The following is a 14,008-nucleotide window of genomic DNA, read 5'->3' on the forward strand; positions in this document are numbered from 1 at the left end:
ACATATGTTTAAGCTGTCTGGAGCTAAGTTCCGATTTCGAGCGGTTGCGTATAAAATTAAAATGTAACATTCCAATGCGCATGTCTTAAGTAATACATATTTTAAAGAAAGAAAAAGTCCTCATGTTTTGATAAAAAATGTAAGAAAACTCTCAAAATTGTAATCAATTTGTACATTTTTGTAATTTACAATTGCATTTCTAATATAACAATAGGATTTGTGAATGTGTTAGTGTGCGCAAAAAATTGAAGAGTGGGTTAAATAAAATTTAACCTTAGAGCTAAAACGTGCAATCATTTACAAGAAAAGTTTGCATAAAAAATTGCACTACAGAGTCTGTTCAAGAGTCCAAAAATATAGGTTTCATTTAAATAAAATTTTGTCTTTGAAAGATTAGCGGATGTTGGGGAATGCATATGGCATCGAAAGATATATAGTATGTATAGTATATGTATAATTTGACTGCATGAGCATATCTCAGATTCTTCGTACAAAATATTTCAACTCAACCTTCATTCTTAGACCAATGCTGAGTAACAAATGTGCAAATGTGGTGTTAGGTGGAGAATTTGGTTTCGCTAAGAAATTTTATTTAACCGATTTAGATGAAATTTGAAACGAAATGAATTATGTGTGCAAAGTTTGGTTAATGTAACATTTGAAATGTGGACGGTATTGACGAAATTCTGTACCAACTTTGGTTATTCTAGCTTTTATACTTTCTGAGATCCTTGCGTTCATCCAGACAGACGGACAAGCGGACGGACATGTCTAGATCGATTTCTCTCGTCATGCTGATTCAGAATATATACTATATACTTTATGGGGTCGGAGATGCTTCCTTCTGCATGTTACATACTTTGCACAAACCTAATATACCTTTTTACCCTACGGGTACAGGGTATAAAAACACTTTAGATCAAGTTCAGTAAATGATTTTTTTGGCATTTGACTTCATGTTTCGAGGATGATTCTGAAGTAACAGCAATGAGGTATGTTTAAATATTGTTATTATCACTTGCGATTTGTAGGGGAGTTTTGCCATCATTATCCTTTATATTCAGATCTATGAATCTATATCTATAAAACAATTAATAAGGCAGTTTTTTCATGGATGTCATTGTCAGAACTGCAAATTTAAAGGGCACCATACGGGAAACATCAACTTTCAAATAGAAAAAGAATTATCAAAATCGGTTCACCCAGTCGAAAGTTCTGATGTTCTGAAGTTCCTTTGCTTAAGTCGGCTAATAATAAGATAATAATAGCTAAATATTGAACAATTGAAATACAATTTAAATCTCTATTGAGGACGCTGAACTAGATTGCATAGTACATGATCGACAAAGCTGAGCAGTTTTGATCTGGATGTGAGACCGCCATTTTGCACCATTACTATTCCGTTATTTTTGTACTACGAAGCTATAAGTAATCCTTTTTACAGCTCTGAGCCACTGAAGCAGACCTTAGCATGAGCTTAGTCTAATTGTGTAGCTGCGCATTCCGGCTTTTGTGTTTGGAATTCCTTTTCAGTTACGCATGTCTAGCCGCAAGGCTTGGGCGCGTTTAAAAACGCATGTAAAACGCGCGCTCTATTAAACAACCCTCTGAAAGGGCTGTCTACCTAATTGCAACAATATTCTCTAATGAATGAAGGTTGGGAAAAGGGGGGAGGGAGAGAGGAGTTGGGCCAGTTGCCGTCATATATATAAAAGGCTTAACATAATTGCGCTAATATTTTTGAGCAACTTTTTCATAATGCGCTTTCAAATATAAATAAAGGCGGCATTAACCTAGCCTGGCTCTGCCTCCGCTCCGCTCCGCACGCTCCTTGTGGCAGCTGCTGCTGCTCTTGCCGTTGCACGTTGCATACAAAACGCAAATTGTAAGCAGGCTAATGCGGCTGAGGCTTTGGCTGCATGATGAGTTGCGGCAAAAATACAAAACACAAAAAAAGAACAACAAAAAACGCGCCAAAAGCAACGTCGCCACGTCGCGTCGGAGCTCGGCTGACGTCGACTTCAACGCTGACTGCATTAAAGTGGAAAATCCTGTCTGACAACATTAAAAAAAACAGACTCACATCCACATAATAAGCGTGAAAAAAGCAAAATGAGAGCAAAGCGCTTGCAACAAAAAAGCAAAACGAGAGACGAGCGGAGGGACGGACGGGCGGACGGTTGGGCGGTCGGACGGAAAGCGAGCGCGGGATGGCACCAAAAAAATAGCCGTTGCAGACAGCAAACGTCGCCGGTTGCTTGCAATTACAAAAATTTATACATACTCGTATATGTATCTAAAAGAAATTGTAAATAAAACGAACCTTTTTCAGTTCCTTTTTTGAGCCTCAAAACTAAGCCAAGCTGTGCTGGGCCAACACAAGGATGAATGAGTCCTGCCTGACATTTCCAAAATGCAATTTGCCAACAACTGTTGTCGAGCCGGGCAGGACAGTCCCTTGAAAGAGTTGGCAAGAAACCGCTGCTCCAGAATTCGCCGAATTTCCATTTTCAATCAACAGGCGAGCTGCCCCGAAAGTAAACTTTCCAGCATGACTTATGAGTTATGGCCGAGAACGCTGGCACGCTTTAAAGCAAATAATACTCGCATATCATTAATCATGCCAACAAAAATCATTTAGCAATATGTAAAATGCATACAAATATTAGCACAAATGCACTGAAAGAAATTGACTGAAAGCAGCAATAAATATTTAGAGAACGAACAGCGAACTGCTCTTCACTGTCAGTCTTAAACAGAAACTTAATTCTCTATGAAGACTTTAATTTAGAGATAATCGGGGAGCCTTCAACAATGTTAGCTTTACTCAAATAGTATTCAAAAACGCATTAAGAGTATTAACATTTTTTCTCGTGCATTCAGTTATTCATATATACTTGTAGTTTTCGTGTGGTTGTATTTGCTTTTCAACACATTTGCGCTTCAGTTGATTGGCATTCACACATTCGCCCATTTTTCGATTTGCAGCCAAAAACAATAATTATAAATCAGATGTGAGAATTTTTATACTTGTAGTTCACTGGAAATGACTTTAATATTTTACAGCAGTGTTTGTTGCTTTGTTGTTGAATGTTTAATGAAATTCATTTGGTGCCTACACTCGTATACTCGTATGCAGAGTATTGATAGTTTTTGTGTGAGGCCACAATATTTTTCAACAGCCTTAAACGCCAGTATTTTCAATAAACATTCGGGATTTTATAGATGTAATATGTGTGGGAAATAAATGAACCTTGCTATATATTTTAGCGAGTGTTGGACTGTTTGTTTGTCTCAGTGCCATGCATGATGAATCAGATTTATTATGGAATAAAAGTAATACAAGTGTGAAGCGGCTATTTAAATAATAAATGCTAGAAAATTTGTATTTCTAGGAAACTAGTAATGTTGACATTACCATTGACTTTCGTCGACATTCATTAAAAACCCCTCGACTAATACAAATATCGGTGGCATTTCATATATTTCCACATAATGAACAAATCCGCACTCAAGATATATATTCTTGCTCTTAAACAGCGCATCTGGTTGATCCCTAAAAATCATTATATTAAACAATGTAAAACTAATAACATAGTTATTATATTATTATATATTGTATAAGCAGACTTTCGTTAAGGCACCAAGGATGATATTGGGGCGGAATAGGTGCACTTTAATTCAGTTTAATTTTTAACAAAACTATAAGAACTGTTTAGTAAAAAATGATCAAAACTATACTTTCGATAAAAACAAACTGAAATAACACTACATCTAGTTCTGTTTTTACACGGTCTTTTTACACGATTTTGTAACACGGTTTGAAAATTAAAAATGTATATATTTTTATATTTCTTTAGAGACAATGTCTTTTTTTACATGGTTGTTTCAGGAACCAATCTACAGTGTAAAAACATAATTATGTGTACAAGTATTTGTTTATTCCGACATTTGTATTCTTTGCTTTGCTTTTGAAAAAGACACTACTGGTATATTCCATTAGTATTTGCTTTGGAAACTTTTTTCTGACTGCAGAAGCCATTTATTGGTAATATATTTTGTATAGCCAATAAGTTCCCTTTACTCGACTGTATGCTTGATGTTTGATTTTCGATTTATTGATGTCCATTTGTCGTCCGTTCTCCCTCATTTAAGCAATGTTTGCTCACGTTTCTACAGGTATGTGCGAGTGACATATTTGTTCCGTAAAACCGAAATCAATTTGCCGAATGCACGCTGACAAATTGTAGGATATATGTCATATATGCTCAACTGCAGAGCCAAGCAGTTAAGTCTTTTGTGCATGTTAAATAATGTGCCAGCATTTTGTCAAAGTCAAAAGCAAAAGCAAAAGCAAAAAGGTGTCCAAAACCCAAACAAACCGAGCCGAAATACCGGGCCTGTCAAACCATTTCGGTCCGACTACAACATATGACATGTTTGTGCCTGTCATTAACAACAAATGACAGGCAGGCGGGCCAACAATGGAATACGCCAACTACTTGCGAACACCAGCAACAACAACAATGAATGCAATAAACATAAGTAAATAAATACATTTTTTTATTGCGCCGCATGATTTGTTTTTTATTTTTCCTTTTAATGGCCACTGATTCAATCAAATTGAAATGTTGTGCATATTGTACAATAAATTGGCGCTTTGTCAGTAAAATTATGAGCTAATGGCAAATCAATTAATAATTTTTTACATTTGTAATTGCAAAATATTACAGCAATTGTGGGGATATTTAATTGGAATTTTTCCAATCAAAGCCATGGGACGTATTGCTGGGGCGTTACTGTTTACCCATACCCAATGGTTTATCTTTATGGCATACTAGCTATATTGTAATGGCATGTTGTGGGCACGATTTGAGTTATGACCACCTAAGAGGCTCAGGTGATTTATGACAGAACTCTGAATTCTATTAAGAGCCGTTAAAATGATTATGCTAATGCAGACGAGTATACGAGTATTGTCAATTCGCCATAATATAACTATAGGTGATAAATCCCAACTAAAAATACAGAATGTTAAAAAGGTTAATCTTGTTTGGGTTTTATGATGGAAAGCTTTTAGATTGATACCAACAATAATAATAGTCTGTAGCTTTGTTCAAATCTTGTTCTTAGCAGCAAATACAAATACTTTGAAGATTCCAATTTAGACATCTGTGATGGTCTAATACTTATTCACAGCTAAATCGCGCCTGTTCTCTGAAGCATTAGGTCAAACATTATTTTCTTGTTTTTCAAATATTCAATTTTTATTTTCGATCGTTCCTAGGTTGAAAAATTATTAAATTTTCTGATAACTTTGAAATTTCAATCATGCTTTTGTCATGATGGTTGAGGTGTGATTCGAACCGAATATCTCTTTTGATTATACATATTCACAATTTTTGAATTCATCATATGTTCAAATTTCAAATATCTGAACAAATTATTTCAAATTTGTCTAAATATTTTATGTTTGTTCAAATCAACGTCCGTCCACAATTTATGCAAATTCCGGCTTTGTGATTTGGTTTCTCACAGATTCAAAATAATCTCTTATAATTATAAATTCCGACGTCTCAGAAGTATTTTTTTACAATATAATTGCACTTCAAATTAATTCCAGTACATAGATATTAGATTAAAATACACACTCCTACCACACATATCTGTAAAAAATGAGATTTTGCCTCTGATTTGTCCATAATATATATTTGGATTCTCTAACATCTAAACAGTTCAGTATCAATTCATTTTATAAGGAAATACTTCTCACTCCGAAGTTTTAAAGTGTACTCGACTTAAGTTTTTATGTTTTTTTTATAGGAAACATGTTTTAAGTTCTTACTAGTTTTAACGCAGGAAAAGATTTATTGTCAATTTTGAACAATCTACTATATCCCCACTGAGCTCATTAGTGACACTCATTAGGGTTAATATGAATGGGGTTCATTTGTGCTTTATGAATCAACAGAGCAACAATTTAAATGCTTCCGATATAACAATCTGTCATATATAATTTAAGAAATGTGGGAAACTGAATTGCGTGTAAAATTCTAATGATACTTTTTTTTCTACTCTGTACCAACCAAGACACGCTATTAACTTTATATAGTTACGAGTACTATGTTTGCCTAAGAAGAGTAAATTAAATTGCAATTAAATTAAATTAAATTAACTTGATCTAACCCTACAATAACTGAGTTTTTTAAATACTCTCAAGTGTTTCCTTGGAACAGCTTCATCTGTTAATTCTTGACTCATTTTCTCTATTTTCTCTAATCTTTGCTTTGTAAAGCTCCAGTATTTGATGACAAAAGCCTTATATAATGTGAGGAATAAGTATAATGGAAAATGTAAAGGTCTGTAATAAAATTTGTTTATCCTATTTATTGGCAGATGATGATGATGTGGTGTATAGACTTATTTACATATTGCTCAGCGCATTTCAATCAAATAGTGTAATAAAAAAATAAACATATATATTACACATTACCTGCTTTTGACAAACACCTGTCTATTGTCTCTGCTTACTGGCCATGCAGCCTCTTTTTAACGCTTCAAATGGCCGCCGGAATTTGTCGTATTGTGCGATGAAGCGTTGTATTTCGAATACATATTTGCATTTCCAGAGACAACTACTCTCAACTAAGTAATTTCTATTGTTCAGAGCACAGAACTATATAAACTCATCGTGTTATTTTTAGTCAATTGTGTCAACCTCTTATTAGGCGGGGGAGAAACGCAATCGATAGTTAGTTTTGAGTTGCATTCAAGATCAATGACATTCGGCGCTTATCAAAATTGAAAACTCGTTCTACGACTATGCCTGCATCTATATATATAGTGTGTGTGTCTGTAGATAAGTAAATGCAAGTCGGTTGGTTGTCTTTTAGGCTCTGCCGCTCAATGCTTCTAGAAGCTGTCAATCGCACAATTCGTCATTTACTTCGGTGTTTACCTGCAATCAAAAAGTTGATGTCTGCTGTCTGTATACTTCGTATATATGTATGTTTATTTACATGTAACGTACAAATGTATGTGTGTGTGTGTGTGCTCTATGTTTGTCAATCCAAAGAAAAATAAATAAATGAACGCTAGAACGTCAGCCACTCAATACCACACATCTATCACTCATCTATCAACGTATATCCATGCCTTTTTATTTACAAATAGTACATATTTTTAGCAGAGAGGCGTGGCAGACAAAACGAAGTGGGCATGTACGTCTGTATGAACCCAGAAAACTCTTGCACCATTACAACTAGGAACTCGAAACTTGGCATGTAGACTTGATTATGGAATGCCTCATTATTTTATATAATAATCATAACTAAAATAACCTTTGTGTTTAGCCCAATTTAATATTAAACGATTTCTATTTAATGCTTCATCTCCCATCATATAAAGTTTCATTCAAATCGCTGTGCTATATCATATAGTAGTTGCTATAGAAACAATCAGTATAACAACAACTCTTAGTAAAAAAAACTTAAAATTTGGTAATTATGAGTTTTTTAAAAATCCTCATCATAATATTAAATTTGATCGAAATCCTCGCACTTTATCATAAATCTCTCTTGCAACAAAGTTTATTTCAGTTGAATGATTGTGGTGGCGAGAGGGGCATTGACAGGGTATACATGATTCGAATTCGTTCAACTTGAACGTTCTACTTGCTTTATTTACTCTAGCCGGCTTGTTTTCTTTTTAATGGACAAACGTTGCGTATACGCAATGTGTTGATTGGAATTTATCAGTGAATTGTTGTTCATTGCTAAAAGACAACTTGTTTATTAAATTAACAGCTGCCGTTTTTTGTTTTGTTTTTTTAATGTTTGTGTAGCTAGTGAAGGGCAAGGTTAAAATAAATGGAAGGTGCAATATTTATAGATGTTAGTTAATTAAACTTAACCTAACCTAACCCAGCAGTCATGTGAACTAAAAATTAGGAAGCATTTTTAAGTATCTAGAATTTGTTTCGCATCAATAGATAGGAGATATATACATAAAAGATAGATAGGAGATTGATAGTATATAGATAGTAGGTACTTATCATATAGATAGTAGATATATGTAGATAGGTAATAGACAGTAAGTTGGCAAACAAATCAACTTGAAGGAAAAATGGGTGGGCGGCCATGTAATATATTTTTATAATAACTTGTCAATCAACAATAAAATATTTATAACATTCGATAGCAAGAACTATTTTTTATCAAATAATTTAAAAACAGAAGCAGCAGCTTGTAATTTTTGATGAAATAACATTTCTTAAAACTCTTTTAAGAACCTTAAAAATAAATACAAAAAAATATAAATAATATCTTAAAATCCCACGCTTGTACAAAAGCAGACGGTTCTTATCATCCATAGCTCCAGAGAAAACAGCTAATGGCTAGCTTATTACAGGATATCAGCTAACTAGAACCTGCTAACCTTCATTTCTTAATAAGGACGATAAATTGAGATGAAGAGGAATACTATTTAATGACACTCTATTGCCGGTCCTATATCTAATACTCATGACTATGTTGGTCAGAACATTAGGTCAAAGTTATGAAATAATGGTATTGCCATCAATTCTCGATATACAAGTATATTCAAAATTTGATTTAATTGTATTCTTACTTGTGGGTGAAGATAATAAAGGCAGAAATTTAATTACGAGCGCTTAATGGCTGTCCTCATTTTTCGTGCACTATAGAAAGTTTATAAAGTTTTTCAACTTTTTATGTCCGATTAAGCGTTACTCCACATACCTGGCTCCCCCATAACCCGCTTTCAGTGAACCCCTTGAGTCTAAATCTTTCCCCATTTGCATGTCTAACGAACACTTTCCACCAATAAGAAAACAAAAACAGAACTCTAGGCAACAACAAAGAAGTGTTAATGATAACTGAAAACTGCAGAAACTGGGTTAAAGGCAAGTTTCAGGCTCGTTAGTTTGATATTTGTAGGCATTGCGCATACGCAGCGTTGCACCATTGCCGCAGTCATAAAATAAAGTGCAGCGCAGTCTGTTTGTTCAATAATGAAAAGAGAAGGGGGGCCGGGGGGATGGAAATTAAAATACCAGCCGAACATTGCAGGCAACTTGGCCAAAAGTCTTGACTGTTTACACACATTTCATGAGCTTGCGCCCAACAAGTCAATGAGTGGGTTGCTCGCTAAGTGGAGCAACGGGCTGCCGACATGGCTGCAAATAAATCACACAACAACAACAACAACGACAACAACTATTTCGAGCACTCAATTAAAGCGCCAAGTTCAACACTTTGCTACCGTAAGCTCAGAAACTGACAGCTGACAGATGGAGGCGCTCCGTGGGTCACGGACTGGCCTTTCACTCACTCACACACTAACTTACTGACTCATTTACTCACTCACTCACACACTCAGTCAGTCAGTCAGTCAGTCAGTCATTCATTTAGTCAAACAATCAATCATTCAACAGCTTTGGCTATTTGCGCAAAAGTCTCATTGCCTACCTGTGACAGGTGTGAAATATGTCAGTTGCAAAAAAAAAAAAAAACAGAATAAATGAAAGAAATAATCCGCAACAGCGAGAATTTAAATTTTAAATGCTACAAATAATTCACTTCCCGTCGTGTCTTTTCTTGTCTTGTCTTGTCCCGGTTGATGTGTCAAGAATTGAGCAGGGAATTATATTTAATGTATGTATATGCTCGTCGTACCTATAAACGATTTGGCTACGAAGCGTATTAATGAGCCAAAAAGTTGGGTATGATATGGGAATATGCTAATGCATCTTCTAGTTGAGATTGACAGATGTCTACCCCATTTGACGGCTGCTGAAGAAAGGTTAGAGGGTCTTCTATAAATAACGCTTGTTACAAAATTGCAAAGAAATACAAAAAATCATGACAGCACATATTCTCTTCTCATTTCAGGTGCTCCATTTGCTGTTTGCTATAAATAAACCAAGGCTAAAGGTAAGTGTATTTTAAGCTATGAATTTTAAATTGTATATATATGTGTGTAGTGATCCAGAATTTAGCTATTTTTGTTTAGCTTGCAATGCATTGAAGAATTTCCATAACAGGGAAACTTTCTGGGAATTTTTATAAACTCTAGCAAAACTCACGAACCTATAAGTTTTAAAGAAGGATATTCAACATTATACTCGTGCATGCATATACATGCTTATAAAAATTAACACGAAGAAGTTTTTTGTTATAGTATATTCGTATTTCAGCGTAGGATTCCTTTTAGTTGTAAAATATGACAATCGTGTGAATCTCTATGAAATTTGTGAGCAAATTATTCGCTTGTCTGAGCACAGCCACATTTAAGCAAAACAAATATATTTTTTGGACCTTTAATGGGACTGTCGAGCCATAGTCTGGAGAGCAGAAATAAAAGAGCAAAGCCACTGATATGCAGAGAGCTATGCAGGGTCTTTCTTTGTTTGCCTTTTGTGAGAGTTCTCCTAAGTATTCTGAAAATTCAATATATTAAACAAAAAATGCATTTCAAGACAAATGAAATGTGTTTTCTTTAACAATAATCATATTTTGTCTTTCTTTGTATTCAGATTGAAATTATTTGCCTAAGGGGAAGTGCATTTTTGACATCCTTTGTATTTATTTTTATACTTTTCACTGTTCCCACAAAAATATCAAATATCAAAAAATACATTTCGTAGACATATGTATACTTAGTAAAGTGCTTTGTATTGCTTTGAACTTTGCAATGATTCTAAATTTTGCAAAAAAAAAAAGATTATTTGCTTTTTAAAATATTGTTTCCTTAAAGAAAGTAAAAGTATAAGTATAGTGTGTCCTCAATGCCTCAATTCAGAGTTCTATTGCGATAGCTCTAAGAGTTGGAGCATCTATGATGTTTGGATTAAAATCAAAATTTCAGAAAATGTTGGACTTTATAACTCCGGAAGAATGTATAAATTTAGTCAAAACCATTAAAACGAGAATTAAGCTCTTATTAAAAATAAAAAAGATGATACTTGGGTTTAATTAATAAATATTGTTGCCGTACCAATAAATAATAGTACAAAACATTTCGTTTATTATGAAAGTTATTTATTTAAATTGACTTTATTGTTGTGAAACGTGTTCATAATTTGATATGAAATTAAATGTAATTCAATGTCCTTTGTAAAAAGTATAAATATGTTTGGGCAATAATCACATAAAAAGGAATATACATAAGTAATTAAAAGTTGCACTATCGAAAAAAACGTAGCCGTACAAATTAATAGTGGTTAGGGCTTGTACTTAAGTCCGAAAGGTTTCAAAGAATTTTGGTGTTGAATTCTTCTTCTTCAATTCTTGCTTCGATGCACTGATAACACACAAGAGAGAGAGAGATAGAGAGAGTGGAACTTCATCTTCATATAATCGATTTCTTTTTATCGATTTCTTTTAGCAGGTTATTTAATTCAATTCAATTCTTGCTTCGATGCACTGATAACACACAATAGAGAGAGAATGGAACTTCATCTTCATATAATCGATTTCTTTTTATCGATTTCTTTTAGCAGGTTATTTACTGCAGCTACCATCTTGCAGGAGTGAGAGGTGAATCGTAGGAAATAGCGAGGACACAATCAGTCCATCAAATGCATTTGAGGAAAGTCGTTGCTTGCTTCCGTTTGGTTGAGCTTAATGGTAATTGCGAGGTGGTGGGCTGCCTCAGGGGCTGTGGTTGACCTCGCCGACTGCCAAAGAGCCGTGGTGGAGGTGGAGGCGACGTCAGGTTGGCTTGGATTTAATTAATGTGCAATATCACGCGTCTGCATTTAATTCACTTTGTGCTGTCTTGCAAGTTGTCGGTTCGTGCGTTTTTCCCATTTTCCCCTTCGTGTTTTTTTGGTTTGTGGAACATTTTCCAGCGATGGCTGCGTCACTCGAGTAACATTTTTGCACGCATTTTTTCTTGTCAATTCAATTGCTGGCTGTTCAATTTTTTTCTTCTCATTCCCCCCCTTTTCTTACAGATGTGCTGTCTTGTTGACTCGTTTTTCTGGGCCATTTAAGGGCATCGAAAGCTTCGTTTCCCAGCCATGCCTCAACAACAAGCATCGACTATTGCGAATGGCGTATGGCGTCTGGCAAATGTTTTAGCTGCAATTGCAATTGTCCTTTATTGCCACTGTTCATTAGCTTCTTGTTGGCCTGATCGGGCGTATTAATGCAATTTTTATGCGCATTTTTTACGCAACTCAATGGGGAATCACAAGTACTTGAGAAGCTTGCTCGAGTGTTATTTCAATTGTAATTCAAGCAAGCAAGCCTTGTTGTTGTTTCTCGCAATTTTTGTATTGTGTTCAGCACAAAAATAATAAATTAGATGCCATTCCTTCGCTTGGATTACTGTATATTCACATTTCTTGGATACTTCAATTGCATCTGACATGAAGAAGAGAATGTCTGAAAGTGGATTACTAACTTTTGAATTTGTTAAATCGCTTTGGATACAGGAAGCATTTGTTTAGGCATTCGACAAATGCATTTGTTTACAAATTTGATTATTTATTTAAAATTCGCCTTACATTTCTTGAGCATCGTGTTTGCTATTTTCACAATCATTTTCATGGTCCTCCTACTATTGTATTACTAAATTCTTCAAATTGTTTGTAGATTCTAATTCTAATGTACATCGTGTTAAAAATTGAATTGAAGTTATTTAAAACTTTAAAAGAGTACCCTATAAGGCTACAGTAAGTAAGTCTATTTTTATTGTTACCTTAGGCATATATCCTAGTGGAACGCATTAGCAATCTGGTAAATTGATTTTCATACAAGCATTTAAAGGTACTCAGTTATAAGCAGCCTGCATGTCGATTTAGAGCTTGTGGTACTGTTGTTCATTGAATTAAAGTCCACTGGAAATAGTTTATCTCATGTAAGAGTGAGTCCATTTATGAATATAGCTTAGGTGGATCGCAGTACCACTCGAATGTATTATATTAGAAAAAAACAAATTTAAATTTCAAGTACTGTTCCAATCTTAGGATTTTCATGTTGTTGTTTGTATTGAGTTGATTTAAGTTTCCATTTAGTTAAAATTGTATGCCATATAGCGACATTGAGTCTATTTGTGTGGGAAACTAAAGTTTGGATCACGCAAATATGGATTTTATTGTAATTGTATATAAGAATTCAAAATTCCTTAAGTATTTGTATTTTTTATGTGTATTTAAATGTTGTGGATCAAACTGATCATGGAATTTTGAAATTATGTAAAATAAAAAGTGCATTGGATACTGCGGCTCTATTACTATATTTTGTAGTTACCAACTTAGATCACAAACTTATTTATTCATAATTCAAAGTTATGTAAATACGCATTTAAAACTCTGAAATACTAGGACGGGTATAGTTTCCTGTGGCAAACATTTGCTTCATAAAACCTCATATTTACATCGACGTGAATATAAAATTGGAGCTCATTTGGTAAACATTTGACAAAAAGTTGCCACAAAACGGCGGACTCTATTTTCAGTACAAGGTTTTTTCCGCAGATCACAAAACTCTTTTTAAGTGCATTTCTATTTCCCTATACACAATTATCCCCTGTAATCGCACTTCACTGTGCCGAAGAAGTGGCAGCTGTTGCCACCGGAAAACTTATAAAAAATGTGCAATTAAGCGCACACAAATGATCTGGACCATAAAAATGTATAAAAGGCACATAAAATGTTGGCAGCACATTAAAAATGCGGCTAAGCGCCACAACTAAGTGTCAAAATTTTGAATAGAAGCTGCCCATCTTGTGAGTTCATTTATAAATATATACATAATGGTGCGCATTTGTGCAACACATAAAAGCAAATCCAGAACACCTAATACAACGCCTCATAATTTACTCACCAAAAAAGTTTCACACACAAAGCAATAAGATGTGTAGCGGAGACATAAATTACCTCATAATTAACCAAAGTCTAAAATAAAATGCCGCAAACCGACAGTTTATTATAAAACAGGAAGGGAAACACACGCGAGAAAATGAACAGCATTTGGAAGCA

General features: G+C 34.5%; 1 protein-coding gene across 1 annotated transcript in view; it reads left to right on the top strand.

Moving 5' to 3' along the window:
- Window positions 1–14,008, top strand: part of LOC115623702 (extracellular sulfatase SULF-1 homolog) — a 56,390-nt gene that overhangs the window by 6,558 nt on the left and 35,824 nt on the right. Inside the window, exon 2 of the mRNA XM_030518181.1 lies at window positions 9,912–9,953. The gene's annotated coding sequence lies outside the window, so the exon portion shown is untranslated. The remainder of the gene's footprint in view (window positions 1–9,911; window positions 9,954–14,008) is intronic.

Source organism: Scaptodrosophila lebanonensis, unplaced genomic scaffold (assembly GCF_003285725.1).
Source record: "Scaptodrosophila lebanonensis strain 11010-0011.00,11010-0021.00 unplaced genomic scaffold, SlebRS2 tig00000053-arrow-pilon, whole genome shotgun sequence".
Taxonomy (NCBI): domain Eukaryota; kingdom Metazoa; phylum Arthropoda; class Insecta; order Diptera; family Drosophilidae; genus Scaptodrosophila; species Scaptodrosophila lebanonensis.